Raw genomic sequence first — 19,828 nt, 5'->3', positions numbered from 1 at the left:
AGTGTTTCATTAGTCATCACTAGTCACTACAGCCTTGGCTAGTGTTTCATTAGTCATCACTAGTCACTACAGCCTTGGCTAGTGTTTCATTAGTCATCACTAGTCACTACAGCCTTGGCTAGTGTTTCATTAGTCATCACTAGTCACTACAGCCTTGGCTAGTGTTTCATTAGTCATCACTAGTCACTACAGCCTTGGCTAGTGTTTCATTTCATTAGTCACTACAGCCTTGGCTAGTGTTTCATTAGTCACTACATACAGCCTTGGCTAGTGTTTCATTAGTCATCACTAGTCACTACAGCCTTGGCTAGTGTTTCATTAGTCATCACTAGTCACTACAGCCTTGGCTAGTGTTTCATTAGTCATCACTAGTCCCTACATCCTTGGCTAGTGTTTCATTAGTCATCACTAGTCACTACAGCCTTGGCTAGTGTTTCATTAGTCATCACTAGTCACTACAGCCTTGGCTAGTGTTTCATTAGTCATCACTAGTCACTACAGCCTTGGCTAGTGTTTCATTAGTCATCACTAGTCACTACAGCCTTGGCTAGTGTTTCATTAGTCATCACTAGTCACTACAGCCTTGGCTAGTGTTTCATTAGTCATCACTAGTCACTACAGCCTTGGCTAGTGTTTCATTAGTCATCACTAGTCACTACAGCCTTGGCTAGTGTTTCATTAGTCACTATCACTAGTCACATTAGTCACTACATACAGCCTTGGCTAGTGTTTCATTAGTCATCACTAGTCACTACAGCCTTGGCTAGTGTTTCATTAGTCATCACTAGTCACTACAGCCTTGGCTAGTGTTTCATTAGTCATCACTAGTCACTACAGCCTTGGCTAGTGTTTCATTAGTCATCACTAGTCACTACAGCCTTGGCTAGTGTTTCATTAGTCATCACTAGTCACTACAGCCTTGGCTAGTGTTTCATTAGTCATCACTAGTCACTACAGCCTTGGCTAGTGTTTCATTAGTCACTCATCAGCCTTGGCTAGTGTTTCATTAGTCACAGTCCCTACATCCTTGGCTAGTGTTTCATTAGTCATCACTAGTCACTACAGCCTTGGCTAGTGTTTCATTAGTCATCACTAGTCACTACAGCCTTGGCTAGTGTTTCATTAGTCATCACTAGTCACTACAGCCTTGGCTAGTGTTTCATTAGTCATCACTAGTCACTACAGCCTTGGCTAGTGTTTCATTAGTCATCACTAGTCATTACAGCCTTGGCTAGTGTTTCATTAGTCATCACTAGTCACTACAGCCTTGGCTAGTGTTTCATTAGTCATCACTAGTCACTACAGCCTTGGCTAGTGTTTCATTAGTCACTACATACAGCCTTGGCTAGTGTTTCATTAGTCATTACTAGTCCCTACAGCCTTGGCTAGTGTTTCATTAGTAATCACTAGTCCCTACAGCCTTGGCTAGTGTTTCATTAGTAATCACTAGTCACTACAGCCTTGGCTAGTGTTTCATTAGTCATCACTAGTCACTACAGCCTTGGCTAGTGTTTCATTAGTCATCACTAGTCACTACAGCCCTGGCTAGTGTTTCATTAGTCATCACTAGTCACTACAGCCTGGCTGTGCTAGTACAGCCTTTCATTAGTCATCACTAGTCACTACAGCCTTGGCTAGTGTTTCATTAGTCATCACTAGTCACTACAGCCTTGGCTAGTGTTTCATTAGTCATCACTAGTCACTACAGCCTTGGCTAGTGTTTCATTAGTCATCACTAGTCACTACAGCCTTGGCTAGTGTTTCATTAGTCATCACTAGTCACTACAGCCCTGGCTAGTGTTTCATTAGTCATCACTAGTCATCAGCCTTGGCTAGTGTTTCATTAGTCATCACTAGTGACTACAGCCTTGGCTAGTGTTTCATTAGTCATCACTAGTCACTACAGCCTTGGCTAGTGTTTCATTAGTCATCACTAGTCACTACAGCCTTGGCTAGTGTTTCATTATTCATCACTAGTCATACATCCTTGGCTAGTGTTTCATTAGTCATCACTAGTCACTACAGCCTTGGCTAGTGTTTCATTAGTCATCACTAGTCACTACAGCCTTGGCTAGTGTTTCATTAGTCATCACTAGTCACTACAGCCTTGGCTAGTGTTTCATTAGTCATCACTAGTCACTACAGCCTTGGCTAGTGTTTCATTAGTCATCACTAGTCACTACAGCCTTGGCTAGTGTTTCATTAGTCATCACTAGTCACTACAGCCTTGGCTAGTGTTTCATTAGTCATCACTAGTCACTACAGCCTTGGCTAGTGTTTCATTAGTCACTACATACAGCATTGGCTAGTGTTTCTAGTCATTACTAGTCCCTACAGCCTTGGCTAGTGTTTCATTAGTAATCACTAGTCCCTACAGCCTTGGCTAGTGTTTCATTAGTAATCACTAGTCACTACAGCCTTGGCTAGTGTTTCATTAGTCATCACTAGTCACTACAGCCTTGGCTAGTGTTTCATTAGTCATCACTAGTCACTACAGCCTTGGCTAGTGTTTCATTAGTCATCACTAGTCACTACAGCCCTGGCTAGTGTTTCATTAGTCATCACTAGTCCCTACAGCCTTGGCTAGTGTTTCATTAGTCATCACTAGTCACTACAGCCTTGGCTAGTGTTTCATTAGTCATCACTAGTCACTACAGCCTTGGCTAGTGTTTCATTAGTACAGCCTTGGCTAGTCACTAGTCACTACAGCCTTGGCTAGTGTTTCATTAGTCATCACTAGTCACTACAGCCTTGGCTAGTGTTTCATTAGTCATCACTAGTCACTACAGCCTTGGCTAGTGTTTCATTAGTCATCACTAGTGACTACAGCCTTGGCTAGTGTTTCATTAGTCATCACTAGTCACTACAGCCTTGGCTAGTGTTTCATTAGTCATCACTAGTCACTTCAGCCTTGGCTAGTGTTTCATTATTCATCACTAGTCACTACATCCTTGGCTAGTGTTTCATTAGTCATCACTAGTCACTACAGCCTTGGCTAGTGTTTCATTAGTCATCACTAGTCACTACAGCCTTGGCTAGTGTTTCATTAGTCATCACTAGTCACTACAGCCTTGGCTAGTGTTTCATTAGTCATCACTAGTCACTACAGCCTTGGCTAGTGTTTCATTAGTCATCACTAGACACTACAGCCTTGGCTAGTGTTTCATTAGTCATCACTAGTCACTACAGCCTTGGCTAGTGTTTCATTAGTCATCACTAGTCACTACAGCCTTGGCTAGTGTTTCATTAGTCATCACTAGTCACTACAGCCTTGGCTAGTGTTTCATTAGTCATCACTAGTCATTACAGCCTTGGCTAGTGTTTCATTAGTCATCACTAGTCACTACAGCCTTGGCTAGTGTTTCATTAGTCACTACATACAGCCTTGGCTAGTGTTTCATTAGTCATCACTAGTCCCTACAGCCTTGGCTAGTGTTTCATTAGTCATCACTAGTCACTACAGCCTTGGCTAGTGTTTCATTAGTCATCACTAGTCCCTACATCCTTGGCTAGTGTTTCATTAGTCATCACTAGTCACTACAGCCTTGGCTAGTGTTTCATTAGTCATCACTAGTGACTACAGCCTTGGCTAGTGTTTCATTAGTCATCACTAGTCACTACAGCCTTGGCTAGTGTTTCATTAGTCATCACTAGTCACTACAGCCTTGGCTAGTGTTTCATTATTCATCACTAGTCACTACATCCTTGGCTAGTGTTTCATTAGTCATCACTAGTCATTACAGCCTTGGCTAGTGTTTCATTAGTCATCACTAGTCACTACAGCCTTGGCTAGTGTTTCATTAGTCATCACTAGTCACTACAGCCTTGGCTAGTGTTTCATTAGTCACTACATACAGCCTTGGCTAGTGTTTCATTAGTCATCACTAGTCACTACAGCCTTGGCTAGTGTTTCATTAGTCATCACTAGTCACTACAGCCTTGGCTAGTGTTTCATTAGTCATCACTAGTCACTACAGCCTTGGCTAGTGTTTCATTAGTCATCACTAGTCATTACAGCCTTGGCTAGTGTTTCATTAGTCATCACTAGTCACTACAGCCTTGGCTAGTGTTTCATTAGTCATCACTAGTCACTACAGCCTTGGCTAGTGTTTCATTAGTCACTACATACAGCCTTGGCTAGTGTTTCATTAGTCATCACTAGTCCCTACATCCTTGGCTCGTGTTTCATTAGTCATCACTAGTCACTACAGCCTTGGCTAGTGTTTCATTAGTCATCACTAGTCACTACAGCCTTGGCTAGTGTTTCATTAGTCATCACTAGTCACTACAGCCTTGGCTAGTGTTTCATTAGTCATCACTAGTCACTACAGCCTTGGCTAGTGTTTCATTAGTCATCACTAGTCATTACAGCCTTGGCTAGTGTTTCATTAGTCATCACTAGTCACTACAGCCTTGGCTAGTGTTTCATTAGTCATCACTAGTCACTACAGCCTTGGCTAGTGTTTCATTAGTCACTACATACAGCCTTGGCTAGTGTTTCATTAGTCATTACTAGTCCCTACAGCCTTGGCTAGTGTTTCATTAGTAATCACTAGTCCCTACAGCCTTGGCTAGTGTTTCATTAGTAATCACTAGTCACTACAGCCTTGGCTAGTGTTTCATTAGTCATCACTAGTCACTACAGCCTTGGCTAGTGTTTCATTAGTCATCACTAGTCACTACAGCCCTGGCTAGTGTTTCATTAGTCATCACTAGTCACTACAGCCCTGGCTAGTGTTTCATCACTAGTCATCACTAGTCACTACAGCCTTGGCTAGTGTTTCATTAGTCATCACTAGTCACTACAGCCTTGGCTAGTGTTTCATTAGTCATCACTAGTCACTACAGCCTTGGCTAGTGTTTCATTAGTCATCACTAGTCACTCAGCCTTGGCTAGTGTTTCATTAGTCATCACTAGTCATACAGCCTTGGCTAGTGTTTCATTAGTCATCACTAGTCACTACAGCCTTGGCTAGTGTTTCATTAGTCATCACTAGTGACTACAGCCTTGGCTAGTGTTTCATTAGTCATCACTAGTCACTACAGCCTTGGCTAGTGTTTCATTAGTCATCACTAGTCACTACAGCCTTGGCTAGTGTTTCATTATTCATCACTAGTCACTACATCCTTGGCTAGTGTTTCATTAGTCATCACTAGTCACTACAGCCTTGGCTAGTGTTTCATTAGTCATCACTAGTCACTACAGCCTTGGCTAGTGTTTCATCACTAGTCACTCATCACTAGTCACTACATACAGCCTTGGCTAGTGTTTCATTAGTCATCACTAGTCACTACAGCCTTGGCTAGTGTTTCATTAGTCATCACTAGTCACTACAGCCTTGGCTAGTGTTTCATTAGTCATCACTAGTCCCTACAGCCTTGGCTAGTGTTTCATTAGTCATCACTAGTCACTACAGCCTTGGCTAGTGTTTCATTAGTCATCACTCACATTAGTCATCACTAGTCACTACAGCCTTGGCTAGTGTTTCATTAGTCATCACTAGTCACTACAGCCTTGGCTAGTGTTTCATTAGTCATCACTAGTCACTACAGCCTTGGCTAGTGTTTCATTAGTCATCACTAGTCACTACAGCCTTGGCTAGTGTTTCATTAGTCATCACTAGTCACTACAGCCTTGGCTAGTGTTTCATTAGTCATCACTAGTCACTACAGCCTTGGCTAGTGTTTCATTAGTCACTAGTCATACAGCCTTGGCTAGTGTTTCATTAGTCATCACTAGTCACTACAGCCTTGGCTAGTGTTTCATTAGTCATCACTAGTCACTACAGCCTTGGCTAGTGTTTCATTAGTCATCACTAGTCACTACAGCCTTGGCTAGTGTTTCATTAGTGTACAGCCTTCATAGTCATCACTAGTCATCACTAGTGTTTCATTAGTCACTACATACAGCCTTGGCTAGTGTTTCATTAGTCATCACTAGTCCCTACAGCCTTGGCTAGTGTTTCATTAGTCATCACTAGTCACTACAGCCTTGGCTAGTGTTTCATTAGTCATCACTAGTCACTACAGCCTTGGCTAGTGTTTCATTAGTCATCACTAGTCACTACAGCCTTGGCTAGTGTTTCATTAGTCATCACTAGTCACTACAGCCTTGGCTAGTGTTTCATTAGTCATCACTAGTCACTTACAGCCTTGGCTAGTGTTTCATTATTCATCACTAGTCACTACATCACATTAGTCACTAGTCATTACAGCCTTGGCTAGTGTTTCATTAGTCATCACTAGTCACTACAGCCTTGGCTAGTGTTTCATTAGTCATCACTAGTCACTACAGCCTTGGCTAGTGTTTCATTAGTCATTAGTCACTAGTCACTACAGCCTTGGCTAGTGTTTCATTAGTCATCACTAGTCACTACAGCCTTGGCTAGTGTTTCATTAGTCATCACTAGTCACTACAGCCTTGGCTAGTGTTTCATTAGTCATCACTAGTCATTACAGCCTTGGCTAGTGTTTCATTAGTCATCACTAGTCACTACAGCCTTGGCTAGTGTTTCATTAGTCATCACTAGTCACTACAGCCTTGGCTAGTGTTTCATTAGTCACTACATACAGCCTTGGCTAGTGTTTCATTAGTCATCACTAGTCCCTACATCCTTGGCTCGTGTTTCATTAGTCATCACTAGTCACTACAGCCTTGGCTAGTGTTTCATTAGTCATCACTAGTCACTACAGCCTTGGCTAGTGTTTCATTAGTCATCACTAGTCACTACAGCCTTGGCTAGTGTTTCATTAGTCATCACTAGTCACTACAGCCTTGGCTAGTGTTTCATTAGTCATCACTAGTCATTACAGCCTTGGCTAGTGTTTCATTAGTCATCACTAGTCACTACAGCCTTGGCTAGTGTTTCATTAGTCATCACTAGTCACTACAGCCTTGGCTAGTGTTTCATTAGTCATCAGCCTTGGCTAGTGTTTCATTAGTCATTACTAGTCCCTACAGCCTTGGCTAGTGTTTCATTAGTCATGGCTAGTGTTTCATTAGTAATCACTAGTCACTACAGCCTTGGCTAGTGTTTCATTAGTCATCACTAGTCACTACAGCCTTGGCTAGTGTTTCATTAGTCATCACTAGTCACTACAGCCCTGGCTAGTGTTTCATTAGTCATCACTAGTCACTACAGCCCTGGCTAGTGTTTCATTAGTCATCACTAGTCCCTACAGCCTTGGCTAGTGTGTTCACTAGTCACTACAATTAGTCATCACTAGTCACTACAGCCTTGGCTAGTGTTTCATTAGTCATCACTAGTCACTACAGCCTTGGCTAGTGTTTCATTAGTCATCACTAGTCACTACAGCCTTGGCTAGTGTTTCATTAGTCATCACTAGTCCTGGCTACATCCTTACAGGCTAGTGTTTCATTAGTCATCACTAGTGACTACAGCCTTGGCTAGTGTTTCATTAGTCATCACTAGTCACTACAGCCTTGGCTAGTGTTTCATTAGTCATCACTAGTCACTACAGCCTTGGCTAGTGTTTCATTATTCATCACTAGTCACTACATCCTTGGCTAGTGTTTCATTAGTCATCACTAGTCATTACAGCCTTGGCTAGTGTTTCATTTCATTAGTCACTCACTAGTTTCAGTCTCACAGCCTTGGCTAGTGTTTCATTAGTCATCACTAGTCAGTCTACAGTCACTACCCTTGGCTAGTGTTTCATTAGTCATCACTAGTCACTACAGCCTTGGCTAGTGTTTCATTAGTCATCACTAGTCACTACAGCCTTGGCTAGTGTTTCATTAGTCATCACTAGTCACTACAGCCTTGGCTAGTGTTTCATTAGTCATCACTAGTCACTACAGCCCTGGCTAGTGTTTCATTAGTCATCACTAGTCACTACAGCCTTGGCTAGTGTTTCATTAGTCATCACTAGTCACTACAGCCTTGGCTAGTGTTTCATTAGTCATCACTAGTCACTACAGCCTTGGCTAGTGTTTCATTAGTCATCACTAGTCACTACAGCCTTGGCTAGTGTTTCATTAGTCACTACATACAGCCTTGGCTAGTGTTTCATTAGTCATCACTAGTCACTACAGCCTTGGCTTGTGTTTCATTAGTCATCACTAGTCACTACAGCCTTGGCTAGTGTTTCATTAGTCATCACTAGTCACTACAGCCCTTGGTCATCACTAGTGCCTTTCATTAGTCATCACTAGTCACTACAGCCTTGGCTAGTGTTTCATTAGTCATCACTAGTCACTACAGCCTTGGCTAGTGTTTCATTAGTCATCACTAGTCACTACAGCCTTGGCTAGTGTTTCATTAGTCATCACTAGTCACTACAGCCTTGGCTAGTGTTTCATTAGTCATCACTAGTCACTACAGCCTTGGCTAGTGTTTCATTAGTCATCACTAGTCACTACAGCCTTGGCTAGTGTTTCATTAGTCATCACTAGTCACTACAGCCTTGGCTAGTGTTTCATTAGTCATCACTAGTCACTACAGCCTTGGCTAGTGTTTCCTTGGCTAGTGTTTCATTAGTCATCACTAGTCATACAGCCTTGGCTAGTGTTTCATTAGTCATCACTAGTCACTACAGCCTTGGCTAGTGTTTCATTAGTCATCACTAGTCACTACAGCCTTGGCTAGTGTTTCATTAGTCATCACTAGTCACTACAGCCTTGGCTAGTGTTTCATTAGTCATCACTAGTCACTACAGCCTTGGCTAGTGTTTCATTAGTGTCACTTTGGCTAGTGTTTCATTAGTCATCACTAGTCATTACAGCCTTGGCTAGTGTTTCATTAGTCATCACTAGTCACTACAGCCTTGGCTAGTGTTTCATTAGTCACTACATACAGCCTTGGCTAGTGTTTCATTAGTCATCACTAGTCCCTACATCCTTGGCTCGTGTTTCATTAGTCATCACTAGTCACTACAGCCTTGGCTAGTGTTTCATTAGTCATCACTAGTCACTACAGCCTTGGCTAGTGTTTCATTAGTCATCACTAGTCACTACAGCCTTGGCTAGTGTTTCATTAGTCATCACTAGTCACTACAGCCTTGGCTAGTGTTTCATTAGTCATCACTAGTCATTACAGCCTTGGCTAGTGTTTCATTAGTCATCACTAGTCACTACAGCCTTGGCTAGTGTTTCATTAGTCATCACTAGTCACTACAGCCTTGGCTAGTGTTTCATTAGTCACTACATACAGCCTTGGCTAGTGTTTCATTAGTCATTACTAGTCCCTACAGCCTTGGCTAGTGTTTCATTAGTAATCACTAGTCCCTACAGCCTTGGCTAGTGTTTCATTAGTAATCACTAGTCACTACAGCCTTGGCTAGTGTTTCATTAGTCATCACTAGTCACTACAGCCTTGGCTAGTGTTTCATTAGTCATCACTAGTCACTACAGCCCTGGCTAGTGTTTCATTAGTCATCACTAGTCACTACAGCCCTGGCTAGTGTTTCATTAGTAATCACTAGTCCCTACAGCCTTGGCTAGTGTTTCATTAGTAATCACTAGTACAACCTTGGCTAGTGTTTCATTAGTCATTACTAGTCACTACAGCCTTGGCTAGTGTTTCATTAGTCATCACTAGTCACTACAGCCTTGGCTAGTGTTTCATTAGTCATCACTAGTCACTACAGCCTTGGCTAGTGTTTCATTAGTCATCACTAGTCACTACAGCCTTGGCTAGTGTTTCATTAGTCATCACTAGTCACTACAGCCTTGGCTAGTGTTTCATTAGTCATCACTAGTCACTACAGCCTTGGCTAGTGTTTCATTAGTCATCACTAGTCACTACAGCCTTGGCTAGTGTTTCATTAGTCATCACTAGTCACTACAGCCTTGGCTAGTGTTTCATTAGTCATCACTAGTCACACTACATCCTTGGCTAGTGTTTCATTAGTCATCACTAGTCACTACAGCCTTGGCTAGTGTTTCATTAGTCATCACTAGTCACTACAGCCTTGGCTAGTGTTTCATTAGTCACTCAGCCTTGGCAGTGTTTCATTAGTCACTACATACAGCCTTGGCTAGTGTTTCATTAGTCATCACTAGTCACTACAGCCTTGGCTAGTGTTTCATTAGTCATCACTAGTCACTACAGCCTTGGCTAGTGTTTCATTAGTCATCACTAGTCACTACAGCCTTGGCTAGTGTTTCATTAGTCATCACTAGTCACTACAGCCTTGGCTAGTGTTTCATTAGTCATCACTAGTCACTACAGCCTTGGCTAGTGTTTCATTAGTCATCACTAGTCCCTACAGCCTTGGCTAGTGTTTCATTAGTCATCACTAGTCACTACAGCCTTGGCTAGTGTTTCATTAGTCATCACTAGTCACTACAGCCCAAAGTGTTTAATTAGTCATCACTAGTCACTACAGCCTTGGCTAGTGTTTCATTAGTCATCACTAGTGACTACAGCCTTGGCTAGTGTTTCATTAGTCATCACTAGTCACTACAGCCTTGGCTAGTGTTTCATTAGTCATCACTAGTCACTACAGCCTTGGCTAGTGTTTCATTATTCATCACTAGTCACTACATCCTTGGCTAGTGTTTCATTAGTCATCACTAGTCATTACAGCCTTGGCTAGTGTTTCATTAGTCATCACTAGTCACTACAGCCTTGGCTAGTGTTTCATTAGTCATCACTAGTCACTACAGCCTTGGCTAGTGTTTCATTAGTCACTACATACAGCCTTGGCTAGTGTTTCATTAGTCATCACTAGTCACTACAGCCTTGGCTAGTGTTTCATTAGTCATCACTAGTCACTACAGCCTTGGCTAGTGTTTCATTAGTCATCACTAGTCACTACAGCCTTGGCTAGTGTTTCATTAGTCATCACTAGTCATTACAGCCTTGACTAGTGTTTCATTAGTCATCACTAGTCACTACAGCCTTGGCTAGTGTTTCATTAGTCATCACTAGTCACTACAGCCTTGGCTAGTGTTTCATTAGTCACTACATACAGCCTTGGCTAGTGTTTCATTAGTCATCACTAGTCCCTACATCCTTGGCTCGTGTTTCATTAGTCATCACTAGTCACTACAGCCTTGGCTAGTGTTTCATTAGTCATCACTAGTCACTACAGCCTTGGCTAGTGTTTCATTAGTCATCACTAGTCACTACAGCCTTGGCTAGTGTTTCATTAGTCATCACTAGTCACTACAGCCTTGGCTAGTGTTTCATTAGTCATCACTAGTCATTACAGCCTTGGCTAGTGTTTCATTAGTCATCACTAGTCACTACAGCCTTGGCTAGTGTTTCATTAGTCATCACTAGTCACTACAGCCTTGGCTAGTGTTTCATTAGTCACTACATACAGCCTTGGCTAGTGTTTCATTAGTCATTACTAGTCCCTACAGCCTTGGCTAGTGTTTCATTAGTAATCACTAGTCCCTACAGCCTTGGCTAGTGTTTCATTAGTAATCACTAGTCACTACAGCCTTGGCTAGTGTTTCATTAGTCATCACTAGTCACTACAGCCTTGGCTAGTGTTTCATTAGTCATCACTAGTCACTACAGCCCTGGCTAGTGTTTCATTAGTCATCACTAGTCACTACAGCCCTGGCTAGTGTTTCATTAGTAATCACTAGTCCCTACAGCCTTGGCTAGTGTTGAATTAGTAATCACTAGTCACTACAGCCTTGGCTAGTGTTTCATTAGTCATCACTAGTCACTACAGCCTTGGCTAGTGTTTCATTAGTCACTACATACATAGCTCGTGTTTCATTAGTCATCACTAGTCCCTACATCCTTGGCTCGTGTTTCATTAGTCATCACTAGTCACTACAGCCTTGGCTAGTGTTTCATTAGTCATCACTAGTCACTACAGCCTTGGCTAGTGTTTCATTAGTCATCACTAGTCACTACAGCCTTGGCTAGTGTTTCATTTCATCATTAGTCATCATTAGTCACTAGTCATTACAGCCTTGGCTAGTGTTTCATTAGTCATCACTAGTCACTACAGCCTTGGCTAGTGTTTCATTAGTCATCACTAGTCACTACAGCCTTGGCTAGTGTTTCATTAGTCATCACTAGTCACTACAGCCTTGGCTAGTGTTTCATTAGTCATCACTAGTCACTACAGCCTTGGCTAGTGTTTCATTAGTCATCACTAGTCACTACAGCCTTGGCTAGTGTTTCATTAGTCATCACTAGTCACTACAGCCTTGGCTAGTGTTTCATTAGTCATCACTAGTCACTACAGCCTTGGCTAGTGTTTCATTAGTCATCACTAGTCACTACAGCCTTGGCTAGTGTTTCATTTTCACAGTCACTTAGTCAGTCATCACTAGTCACTACAGCCTTGGCTAGTGTTTCATTAGTCATCACTAGTCACTACAGCCTTGGCTAGTGTTTCATTAGTCATCACTAGTCACTACAGCCTTGGCTAGTGTTTCATTAGTCATCACTAGTCACTACAGCCTTGGCTAGTGTTTCATTAGTCATCACTAGTCACTACAGCCTTGGCTAGTGTTTCATTAGTCATCACTAGTCACTACAGCCTTGGCTAGTGTTTCATTAGTCATCACTAGTCACTACAGCCTTGGCTAGTGTTTCATTATTCATCACTAGTCACTACATCCTTGGCTAGTGTTTCATTAGTCATCACTAGTCACTACAGCCTTGGCTAGTGTTTCATTAGTCATCACTAGTCACTACAGCCTTGGCTAGTGTTTCATTAGTCATCACTAGTCACTACAGCCTTGGCTAGTGTTTCATTAGTCACTACATACAGCCTTGGCTAGTGTTTCATTAGTCATCACTAGTCACTACAGCCTTGGCTAGTGTTTCATTAGTCATCACTAGTCACTACAGCCTTGGCTAGTGTTTCATTAGTCATCACTAGTCACTACAGCCTTGGCTAGTGTTTCATTAGTCATCACTAGTCATTACAGCCTTGGCTAGTGTTTCATTAGTCATCACTAGTCACTACAGCCTTGGCTAGTGTTTCATTAGTCATCACTAGTCACTACAGCCTTGGCTAGTGTTTCATTAGTCACTACATACAGCCTTGGCTAGTGTTTCATTAGTCATCACTAGTCCCTACAGCCTTGGCTAGTGTTTCATTAGTCATCACTAGTCACTACAGCCTTGGCTAGTGTTTCATTAGTCATCACTAGTCACTACAGCCTTGGCTAGTGTTTCATTAGTCATCACTAGTCACTACAGCCTTGGCTAGTGTTTCATTAGTCATCACTAGTCACTACAGCCTTGGCTAGTGTTTCATTAGTCATCACTAGTCATTACAGCCTTGGCTAGTGTTTCATTAGTCATCACTAGTCACTACAGCCTTGGCTAGTGTTTCATTAGTCATCACTAGTCACTACAGCCTTGGCTAGTGTTTCATTAGTCACTCATCACATTAGTACTAGTCCCTACAGCCTTGGCTAGTGTTTCATTAGTAATCACTAGTCACTACAGCCTTGGCTAGTGTTTCATTAGTCATCACTAGTCACTACAGCCTTGGCTAGTGTTTCATTAGTCATCACTAGTCACTACAGCCTTGGCTAGTGTTTCATTAGTCATCACTAGTCACTACAGCCTTGGCTAGTGTTTTCATTAGTCATCACTAGTCACTACAGCCTTGGCTAGTGTTTCATTAGTAATCACTAGTCCCTACAGCCTTGGCTAGTGTTTCATTAGTAATCACTAGTCACTACAGCCTTGGCTAGTGTTTCATTAGTCATCACTAGTCACTACAGCCTTGGCTAGTGTTTCATTAGTCACTCATCACTAGTCACTACAGCCTTGGCTAGTGTTTCATTAGTCATCACTAGTCACTACAGCCTTGGCTAGTGTTTCATTAGTCATCACTAGTCACTACAGCCTTGGCTAGTGTTTCATTAGTCATCACTAGTCACTACAGCCTTGGCTAGTGTTTCATTAGTCATCACTAGTCACTACAGCCTTGGCTAGTGTTTCATTAGTCATCACTAGTCACTACAGCCTTGGCTAGTGTTTCATTAGTCATCACTAGTCACTACAGCCTTGGCTAGTGTTTCATTAGTCATCACTAGTCACTACAGCCCTGGCTAGTGTTTCATTAGTCATCACTAGTCACTACAGCCTTGGCTAGTGTTTCATTAGTCATCACTAGTCACTACAGCCTTGGCACATTAGTCATCACTAGTCACTACAGCCTTGGCTAGTGTTTCATTAGTCATCACTAGTCACTACAGCCTTGGCTAGTGTTTCATTAGTCATCACTAGTCACTACAGCCTTGGCTAGTGTTTCATTAGTCATCACTAGTCACTACAGCCTTGGCTAGTGTTTCATTAGTCATCACTAGTCACTACAGCCTTGGCTAGTGTTTCATTAGTCATCACTAGTCACTACAGCCTTGGCTAGTGTTTCATTAGTCATCACTAGTCACTACAGCCTTGGCTAGTGTTTCATTAGTCATCACTAGTCACTACAGCCCTGGGAAGTGTTTAATTAGTCATCACTAGTCACTACAGCCTTGGCTAGTGTTTCATTAGTCATCACTAGTCACTACAGCCTTGGCTAGTGTTTCATTAGTCATCACTAGTCACTACAGCCTTGGCTACAGCACTACAGCCTTGGCTAGTGTTTCATTAGTCATCACTAGTCACTACATCCTTGGCTAGTGTTTCATTAGTCATCACTAGTCATTACAGCCTTGGCTAGTGTTTCATTAGTCATCACTAGTCACTACAGCCTTGGCTAGTGTTTCATTAGTCATCACTAGTCACTACAGCCTTGGCTAGTGTTTCATTAGTCATCACATTAGTCATCACTAGTCACTACAGCCTTGGCTAGTGTTTCATTAGTCATCACTAGTCACTACAGCCTTGGCTAGTGTTTCATTAGTCATCACTAGTCACTACAGCCTTGGCTAGTGTTTCATTAGTCATCACTAGTCATTACAGCCTTGGCTAGTGTTTCATTAGTCATCACTAGTCACTACAGCCTTGGCTAGTGTTTCATTAGTCATCACTAGTCACTACAGCCTTGGCTAGTGTTTACAGCCTTGGCTAGTGTTTCATTAGTCATCACTAGTCCCTACAGCCTTGGCTAGTGTTTCATTAGTAATCACTAGTCACTACAGCGTTGGCTAGTGTTTCATTAGTCATCACTAGTCACTACAGCCTTGGCTAGTGTTTCATTAGTCATCACTAGTCACTACAGCCTTGGCTAGTGTTTCATTAGTCATCACTAGTCACTACAGCCTTGGCTAGTGTTTCATTAGTCATCACTAGTCATTACAGCCTTGGCTAGTGTTTCATTAGTCATCACTAGTCACTACAGCCTTGGCTAGTGTTTCATTAGTCATCACTAGTCACTACAGCCTTGGCTAGTGTTTCATTAGTCACTACATACAGCCTTGGCTAGTGTTTCATTAGTCATTACTAGTCCCTACAGCCTTGGCTAGTGTTTCATTAGTAATCACTAGTCCCTACAGCCTTGGCTAGTGTTTCATTAGTAATCACTAGTCACTACAGCCTTGGCTAGTGTTTCATTAGTCATCACTAGTCACTACAGCCTTGGCTAGTGTTTCATTAGTCATCACTAGTCACTACAGCCCTGGCTAGTGTTTCATTAGTCATCACTAGTCACTACAGCCCTGGCTAGTGTTTCATTAGTCATCACTAGTCACTAGTCACTACAGCCTTGGCTAGTGTTTCATTAGTCATCACTAGTCACTACAGCCTTGGCTAGTGTTTCATTAGTCACTACATCACTAGTCACTAGTTACAGCCTTGGCTAGTGTTTCATTAGTCATCACTAGTCACTACAGCCTTGGCTAGTGTTTCATTAGTCATCACTAGTCACTACAGCCTTGGCTAGTGTTTCATTAGTCATCACTAGTCCCTACAGCCTTGGCTAGTGTTTCATTAGTCATCACTAGTCACTACAGCCTTGGCTAGTGTTTCATTAGTCATCACTAGTCCCTACAGCCTTGGCTAGTGTTTCATTAGTCATCACTAGTCACTACAGCCTTGGCTAGTGTTTCATTAGTCATCACTAGTCACTACAGCCTTGGCTAGTGTTTCATTAGTCATCACTAGTCATTACTAGCAGCCTTGGCTAGTGTTTCATTAGTAATCACTAGTCCCTACAGCCTTGGCTAGTGTTTCATTAGTAATCACTAGTCACTACAGCCTTGGCTAGTGTTTCATTAGTCATCACTAGTCACTACAGCCTTGGCTAGTGTTTCATTAGTCATCACTAGTCACTACAGCCTTGGCTAGTGTTTCATTAGTCATCACTAGTCACTACAGCCCTGGCTAGTGTTTCATTAGTCATCACTAGTCACTACAGCCTTGGCTAGTGTTTCAGTTACAGCCTTGGCTAGTGTTTCATTAGTCATCACTAGTCACTACAGCCTTGGCTAGTGTTTCATTAGTCATCACTAGTCACTACAGCCTGGCTAGTGTTTCATTAGTCATCACTAGTCACTACAGCCTTGGCTAGTGTTTCATTAGTCATCACTAGTCACTACAGCCTTGGCTAGTGTTTCATTAGTTTCAGCCTTTAGTTTCATTAGTCATCACTAGTCACTACAGCCTTGGCTAGTGTTTCATTAGTCATCACTAGTCACTACAGCCTTGGCTAGTGTTTCATTAGTCATCACTAGTCACTACAGCCTTGGCTAGTGTTTCATTAGTCATCACTAGTCATTACAGCCTTGGCTAGTGTTTCATTAGTCATTAGTCATCACTAGTCACTCACTAGTCACTACAGCCTGGCTAGTGTTTCATTTACAGCCTTTGGCTAGTGTTTCATTAGTCATCACTAGTCCCTACATCCTTGGCTCGTGTTTCATTAGTCATCACTAGTCACTACAGCCTTGGCTAGTGTTTCATTAGTCATCACTAGTCACTACAGCCTTGGCTAGTGTTTCATTAGTCATCACTAGTCACTACAGCCTTGGCTAGTGTTTCATTATCACTAGTCACTACAGCCTTGGCTAGTGTTTCATTAGTCATCACTACATACAGCCTTGGCTAGTGTTTCATTAGTCATCACTAGTCACTACAGCCTTGGCTAGTGTTTCATTAGTCATCACTAGTCACTACAGCCTTGGCTAGTGTTTCATTAGTCACTACATACAGTCATTCACTAGTCACTGTCCTTACAGCCTTGGCTAGTGTTTCATTAGTAATCACTAGTCCCTACAGCCTTGGCTAGTGTTTCATTAGTAATCACTAGTCACTACAGCCTTGGCTAGTGTTTCATTAGTCATCACTAGTCACTACAGCCTTGGCTAGTGTTTCATTAGTCATCACAGTCACTAGTGTTTCATTACTAGTCACTACAGCCCTGGCTAGTGTTTCATTAGTCATCACTAGTCCCTACAGCCTTGGCTAGTGTTTCATTAGTCATCACTAGTCACTACAACCTTGGCTAGTGTTTCATTAGTCATCACTAGTCACTACAGCCTTGGCCAATAGTCATCACTAGTCCCTACAGCCTTGGCTAGTGTTTCATTAGTCATCACTAGTCACTACAGCCTTGGGCTAGTGTTTCATTAGTCATCACTAGTCATTACAGCCTTGGCTAGTGTTTCATTAGTCACTAGTCACTACAGCCTTGGCTAGTGTTTTCATTAGTCATCACTAGTCACTACAGCCTTGGCTAGTGTTTCATTAGTCACTACATACAGCCTGGCTAGTGTTTCATTAGTCATCACTAGTCACTACAGCCTGGCTAGTGTTTCATTAGTCATCACTAGTCACTACAGCCTGGCTAGTGTTTCATTAGTCATCACTAGTCACTACAGCCTTGGCTAGTGTTTCATTAGTCATCACTAGTCATTACAGCCTTGGCTAGTGTTTCATTAGTCATCACTAGTCACTTCAGCCTTGGCTAGTGTTTCATTAGTCATCACTAGTCACTACAGCCTTGGCTAGTGTTTCATTAGTCACTACATACAGCCTCTAGTGTTTCATTAGTCATCACTAGTCCCTACATCCTTGGCTCGTGTTTCATTAGTCATCACTAGTCACTACAGCCTTGGCTAGTGTTTCATTAGTCATCACTAGTCACTACAGCCTTGGCTAGTGTTTCATTAGTCATCACTAGTCACTACAGCCTTGGCTAGTGTTTCATTAGTCATCACTAGTCACTACAGCCTTGGCTAGTGTTTCATTAGTCATCACTAGTCATTACAGCCTTGGCTAGTGTTTCATTAGTCATCACTAGTCACTACAGCCTTGGCTAGTGTTTCATTAGTCATCACTAGTCACTACAGCCTTGGCTAGTGTTTCATTAGTCACTACATACAGCCTTGGCTAGTGTTTCATTAGTCATTACTACTACAGCCTTGGCTAGTGTTTCATTAGTAATCACTAGTCCCTACAGCCTTGGCTAGTGTTTCATTAGTAATCACTAGTCACTACAGCCTTGGCTAGTGTTTCATTAGTCATCACTAGTCACTACAGCCTTGGCTAGTGTTTCATTAGTCATCACTAGTCACTACAGCCTTGGCTAGTGTTTCATTAGTCATCACTAGTCACTACAGCCTTGGCTAGTGTTTCATTAGTCATCACTAGTCACTACAGCCTTTGGCTAGTGTTTCATTAGTCATCACTAGTCACTACAGCCTTGGCTAGTGTTTCATTAGTCATCACTTAGTCACTACAGCCTTGGCTACATTAGCATACAGCCTTGGCTAGTGTTTCATTAGTCATTACTAGTCACTACAGCCTTGACTAGTGTTTCATTAGTAATCACTAGTCCCTACAGCCTTGGCTAGTGTTTCATTAGTAATCACTACACTACAGCCTTGGCTAGTGTTTCATTAGTCATCACTAGTCCCTACAGCCTTGGCTAGTGTTTCATTAGTCATCACTAGTCACTACAGCCTTGGCTAGTGTTTCATTAGTCATCACTAGTCCCTACAGCATCCTGGCTAGTGTTTCATTAGTCATCACTAGTCACTACAGCCTTGGCTAGTGTTTCATTAGTCACTACTAGTGACACAGCCTTGGCTAGTGTTTCATTAGTCATCACTAGTCACTACAGCCTTGGCTAGTGTTTCATTAGTCATCACTAGTCACTTCAGCCTTGGCTAGTGTTTCATTATTCAGCCTGGCTACATTAGTCACTACATACAGCCTTGCTAGTAAGCTCATTAGTCATTACTAGTCATTACAGCCTTGGCTAGTGTTTCATTAGTCATCACTAGTCCCTTACAGCCTTGGCTAGTGTTTCATTAGTAATCACTAGTCACTACAGCCTTGGCTAGTGTTTCATTAGTCATCACTAGTCATACAGCCTTGGCTGCTAGTGCTTCATTAGTCATCACTAGTCACTACAGCCTTGGCTAGTACCATTAGTCATCACTAGTCACTACAGCCCATGGCTAGTGTTTCATTAGTCATCACTAGTCCCTACAGCCTGGCTAGTGTTTCATTAGTCATCACTAGTCACTACAGCCTTGGCTAGTGTTTCATTAGTCATCACTAGTCACTACAGCCTTGGCTAAAGTTTCATTAGTCATCACTAGTCACTACAGCCTTGGCTAGTGTTTCATTAGTCACTACATACAGCCTTGGCTAGTGTTTCATTAGTCATCACTAGTCCCTACATCCTGGCTAGTGTTTAATTAGTCATCACTAGTCACTACAGCCCTGGCTAGTGTTTCATTAGTCATCACTAGTCACTACAGCCTTGGCTAGTGTTTCATTAGTCACTAGTCACTACAGCCTTGGCTATGTTTCATTAGTCATCACTCACTACAGCCTTGGCTAGTGTTTCATTAGTCATCACTAGTCATTACAGCCTTGGCTAGTGTTTCATTAGTCATCACTAGACACTCACAGCCTTGGCTAGTGTTTCATTAGTCATCACTAGTCACTACAGCCTTGGCTAGTGTTTCATTAGTCAT

Source organism: Oncorhynchus nerka, linkage group LG14, assembly GCF_034236695.1.
Source record: "Oncorhynchus nerka isolate Pitt River linkage group LG14, Oner_Uvic_2.0, whole genome shotgun sequence".
NCBI classification, from domain to species: Eukaryota; Metazoa; Chordata; class Actinopteri; order Salmoniformes; family Salmonidae; genus Oncorhynchus; species Oncorhynchus nerka.
This window is presented reverse-complemented; position numbering follows the sequence as displayed.